Below are 6,000 nucleotides of genomic sequence, written 5' to 3' on the forward strand. Positions count from 1 at the left end.
ATCTAGATGGCTTTAGTCCCTGGATGTCCCTGTTGTAACAGTTATTGGGAGGGGGCCTGACATCAATGACCCTGGTGTAGTAGACCTCTAGTGGCTATCTTTCAGCTGTAAGATTCCAATTCAGCAAGTATGTATGATTCTGGATCAGCGGGTCTGATAAAGGTGGAGGAAAAGACGTCGAAGAATAGAGGTCCAGTAGGGATAATAGCCTGCTCAGGGAAGCTGGACCTGCCCGAGGACTCAGAGTTGGGTGGGGGGAAAATGGTTCAGGAAGGGAAATTGACCAATATGGTTCTTGACCACATGTCAATGAAGGTGGCCAGAGAGGTGGCAGGAGAAAGGAGGTCCAGCAGGGATAGAAGCCTGCTCAGGACAGTGGGTCATTGTGCCCCAGAGGATATGGCTACAGGAAGTTTTTAATGCAATGTTTATTTGTTTTAAAGTAGTAACAAGGAACATTCCTATTTTTTCCCTTTGGAAGTTATCTCAGAAGACTTTTATTTTAGGAAATCCATGTTTCTTTCTCCCCCTTTTATTAAAAACAGATTATTTTTCTCATACAACTTATCCTGATCACAGTTGCCTCTCTTTCTCCTCTTCATCTCTTCATCTCCCCTCCTATCTCCCATTCCTCTTCATCTCCCCTCCTATCCAGATCTACTTGATTTCTGTCTCTCATTAGATAAGAACAGTTTTTTTAAAGATGGCAATAAAACATAACAAAATAAAATATAAGCTAAAGCAAAAAAAAAAAAAATCACATCGAAGTTTGACAAAGCAAACTAACAGAAGGAAAAGAGCCTCAGAAGAAGGCACTAGAACCAGAGACTCCAGAGTATACACTCAAGAGTTCTACAAAAATACTAAGCAGAAAGCTATACTATATAGGTAGAGGACCTTGTGCAGATCTGTGTCAGCATTGTGCTTGCTGCTTCAGTCTTTGAGAGTTCATATTAGTTTTGTTCAGTTGATTTAGACAGTCTCCATCCCCTCTGGCTCTTACATTCTTTATACCTCATATTTCATGGAGTTTCCTGAGCTCTGAGGAAAGGGGTATTTAATAAAGACATCCAATTTAGAGGTGTGTGTGTGTGTGTGTGTGTGTGTGTGTTGTCTGGCTGTGGGTCTTTGTATTACTGCCCATACGCTCCAAGTGGAAATTTCTGATGACAGCTGAAAAAGGCTGTGATCTATGAATATTTTATTGTTATGGTTTTTAGAAATAGATCCATACTATTTGATTTTTACCCTAGGTCTCTGGGCTATCTTGTCTCTGGTTATTGGTTACCCAAGCAATGTTCAGTATGAGTTTGATCTCCGGGAGTGAGCCTTAAGCCAAATTAGATGTTGGTTGGCTCCAACAAGCTTTGTAACACCATAGCCCTAGCATATTTGAAAGGTAGAACAGATTGTAGATCAAAGCTTTTGTAGCTAAGTTGGTGTTTACATTTCTCTTTTGGTAGGCTGTAAAGTATCTTCCTATACCAAAGACACTAGAAGATTGGAGTGAAGAGTTCTCTCTCTCTCTCTCTCTCTCTCTCTCTCTCTCTCTCTCCCTCCCTCCATCCCTCCCTCCCTCCCTCCCTCCCTCCCTTCCTCCCTCCCTCCCTCTGTGTGTGTGTGTGTGTGTGTGTGTGCATGTGCATGTGTGTGTGTGTTATATCTGGTTGTGCATAGGGCTTAACCTCTCCATGTCCAGTGAGTTGTATGGATGTTATCCAGAGCAATGGGGCCTTTCTGTCAGTGCAACCTATTATCTTGACAACTACCTGGGTGTTGGGGAAGTTCCATTGACCCCCTTGACCAACAATTCAATTGGATGTGAAGCCAATCCTCATACTGGAGGCTTCCTTTTTTAACAAGAGATGGCCAGTTGGGACTCTTTCTCCCTCACTATTCGGAGATTTCATTAGATCACCTTCATATATTTGAGAAAATTTCCAGTGCGCTGTTTCCACACCATCCCTGAAATACCCTTCTATTCTATTCTTTCCCCACAATTTCTCCCTCAGCCCTTCTCCTTTCCTCTTCTATACCTAGTCCTTCCTTTCCTGCCAAAAACACCACCAATCCATCCCTAAATTTTACTATTTACCCATCCAATGGAAAACCATGTGTATTCCAGATTCCCTTCCTCTATGCATGAACTCTACTCTGGGACTAAAGATTGTAGCTTTGTTATCATTTATTCAATGACTAATATCCTCATATAAATGATCATATACCATATTTATCTTCATGGGTCTGAATTACCTCACTCATAATGATTTTTTTCTAGTCCATACATTTGTCTACAAGTTTCATGATTTCATTTTTTAACAGCTCAGCAACACTCCATTGTGTAAATGTACAATTTTCTTTATTCAGTGAGGGACATAAATGTTATTTCCAGTTTCTGGTTATAATGAATACAGAAACAATGAACATGATTGATCAGGTTTCTTTGCAGTAGGATGGAGCATCCTTTGGGTATATGCTAAAGAGAAATATAACTGGATCTTGAGGTAAATTGATTCCCAACTAAGCAGGGTTCATATGAACTCATAAAATTGAAATGGCAAAGATGGGGCCTATGGGGTTCTGCAGCAGGTTCTCTACCTCGCTCTGTCCCAAAAAGGAGGAAGAGGAGGAGAAGAAGGAAGAGGAGAAGAAGGAGAAAGAGGAGGAAAAAGAAGAACAAGTTTGTTTTGGAGTATGGTCAAACTCCTAGTGGCCAGTTCTTTAAAGAAAACTTGGTCCTTCCAGACATGCATCACCCTTCAGAAGCCATCAGTTATGGAAAGCTATACTTGAATATCCTCATCACAATTTTAAGGGCTCTCTTCCATATGTCTAGGCTGTTTTGTAGTCTTTTGCTAAGGGAGGATGGAGGACTTGTCCCAAAAGCCTTATATGTCCCCTTTAATTTATTGTGCATCTGCAGTCATCAATACCACATCAAAGGTAGCTTTCTTGCCCTTTACAGTCATCAGGAGCATAGATCATGGACTTACACATGGTTTCTGACAACAGCACAAACCACAGACATTCACATGGTCTTCAGTGTCAGCACATGCCATATGCATGGGTCTCTAGAGGCAGTTAGACCATGGACATTAATATGACTCTCTACCACTGTATGGACCATGGAAACCATAATAGCCCTCAGTGGCAGCACAAGCCAAGACATCACCTTGGCCTCAGGTAGCAGTATAGGCCCCTTACATCAATATGGTCCCTGGTGGCAGTACATCCCTCAGAGATCAACAAAGACTATGAACATCCACATGGCCTTCTGTAGTAACACAGGCCATGGACATCAAAGACTACAGTAGGACCATGCACCCAGACATGGTCCACAGAAGCAGCATGGAACCAAACATCATCATGGAAACAGGTGGCAGTGCCGAACACTCACATCAATATGGCCCCAGGCAGTATAATATGCCTGCCTGGATCTTAGAACACATGCAACAACTCTTAATTCAATTTCAACCACAGCTTTCTTCTCCTAAAATTAGGAGGACAAGACTTACTATAGAGGTGTGGTACAAAAACTCACATAAAGGATGAGTTATAAATGGAAGATTAAGGTTAATAAATTAACTAAGGAGTAGCTGTCAGGTTTCTAGTAAGGTTGTGATACAAGCATTGAGTTGCAGCTTGTACTGGGTCTGGAGAAGATAGCAGTACTTACTTCTCTCCCTTCTCCATTTATGGGAAGTGGGGTGAAGAGATGGTTTGGTAGTGAAAGCACTGACTACACTTCCTACAGACCTGGGTTCAATACCCAGCACCCATATGGTGACTCGCAAACCTCTGTAACTTCAGTTCCAAGGGACCTAACACCCTCTTCTGACCTCTGCAAGCACCAGACATATACTCAGTGCACTGACAAACATGCAAGCAGTAAATAAATAAACAGACAAACAAATTAAATAAATAAACAACGAATATCTAGCTTGTGTGCCCTACCCCTTGGTTTTCTATAAATGTTTTCTTCTAGAGTCTGCTTTATATATCATGAGATCTTGAGGCGGGTTTATTCTACCTTATTTGAAGACTAAGAAAACTCAAACCAATGTCTGACTGTGACTCTTCTCCAGAGTCATCCTCTTCCCTGCTCTACAAGAAAAATATCCCCTAAGACTTGAGACAAAATATACTCTAAGTATCTGGTTACCCAGTGCTAGGAGATAAGCTTGACCTTTACCTAAATGTTTCAGTGGTGGGTGTCTGGCTACCAAACTTCATCTCATAGCGTGATGCTGGTAAGAGGCTACCAATATTTCCTATTAATATCCAAAACCCAATCTAAGTAGATTCACGCTCATTCAAAATCATCAGTAAATTTCAATCCTACAATATCATTTGACCATTTGCAAAATCTCATCTTGCACAAAATCCCTTTTGTTATGTAAAGTAGTAAGCCTTGAAAATGACTGGTGGATAGAAACATTAGAGTGAATGAAAACATCCTGTCACATTGTAAAACCTTAGCTTGTACAAAAATCAGTCAGATGCATAGCTCTGTTGCACACATCAGCTCACAGTGGTTCTGGTGGCCTGAACAATCAAAATTCCAGAATAAATGGGTCAGGATAATCCAAGGCCCTAACACTGGCAGAGGAGCAATCAACAGTGGGTCATTGCTGAGGGAAGAACAGTGACTCTTCTTTGGGGATTCATTTCTGATAGGTCAGCCATGCACAAGTACATGGTTCCACACTCACATGCATATAGGAAGCACTAATTGTAATTCGGGGTGAGAAAGAGATGATAAAATTGAGAGGGAGATGGGGCAGAGGAATTAGAGGAAGTTAAAGGGAGGTAATAGTCGATGGATATGATAAAAACATATTGTACAAATGCATAAATTTTCAACAAATAAATAAAAAATACTACCTTAAAAATCAGATAGAGACTAGCACACCCAGGAGAGACTAAGGGAAGAGAGATATGGAATGACCTTTAAGATATAAAGCAGGTGCAGATGCCTGCTGTGCAAGTCTGGTGACCTGAGATCAATTCTTATAATTCCTCCAAAGGTAGAGAGCAAGAACAAACTCCATAAAACTGTCCTCTGACCTCTACATGTTACCTCCACATGTGTACCATGGCATGTGCAAGTGCATGCACACATACAGAGAGATAGAGATAGAGATAGAGATAGAGAGAGAGAGAGAGAGAGAGAGAGAGAGATGGAGAGAGGGAGAGGGAGGAGAGGGAGAGGGAAAGGGAGAGGGAGAGGGAGAGGGAGAGGGAGAGGGAGAGGGAGAGGGAGAGGGAGAGGGAGAGGGAGAGGGAGAGGGAGAGGGAGAGAGAGAGAGAGAGAGAGATATTTAACAAAGAAAGAAATGAGCTTCAGGAAGACCATAGTATTAAAATATTTTTGTAACTCATCTTAAATTAATGTACCCACTCATGTCCCTTTATCAGCTTCCAATTGTATTTAGAATGCAAGAAACACTCTGTAGACACCTGTCACATCCTCCACAGCAAATATTCCTCTCGGTCCTTTGAACACATTTGGCCCTTCTCCATCTAATAACCTGCTTTCTTTTCTAGATTATCCTCCTTCTTTTATATATTTTTGTGTTTATTTTTTCTTCCTTCTGCACCCCGGACCACAGGTTGCATATAATATATTCATGGGGAACCTCTCAGTCAAAAGTGTATGTTCCATAATTACCTCTCCACCTTCATGTCCATGATTAACAGAAAGCATGTATTTATTTGTGTGTTTTCACTTCCTGTGTGGTTTTTCAATGAACACTGAGACCATTCAGATATAGGTGCCTGCTTCTTACATTGCTGTGCACACAATACCTACTATTTGTAGCCCCATCATTCTAATAATTCAATAAAAATTTGATTCTGGCATTGTATTTAATACTATATTTAGAGGCTGTAGTGATAGATCAGCAGTAAAGAGTACGGACTGCTCTTCCAGAGGACCCAAGTTCAAATCCCAGCACCCACATGCAGCTCACAATTGTCTATAATTCCAGTTCCAAGGGA

Source organism: Apodemus sylvaticus, chromosome 1, assembly GCF_947179515.1.
Source record: "Apodemus sylvaticus chromosome 1, mApoSyl1.1, whole genome shotgun sequence".
Lineage (NCBI taxonomy): Eukaryota > Metazoa > Chordata > Mammalia > Rodentia > Muridae > Apodemus > Apodemus sylvaticus.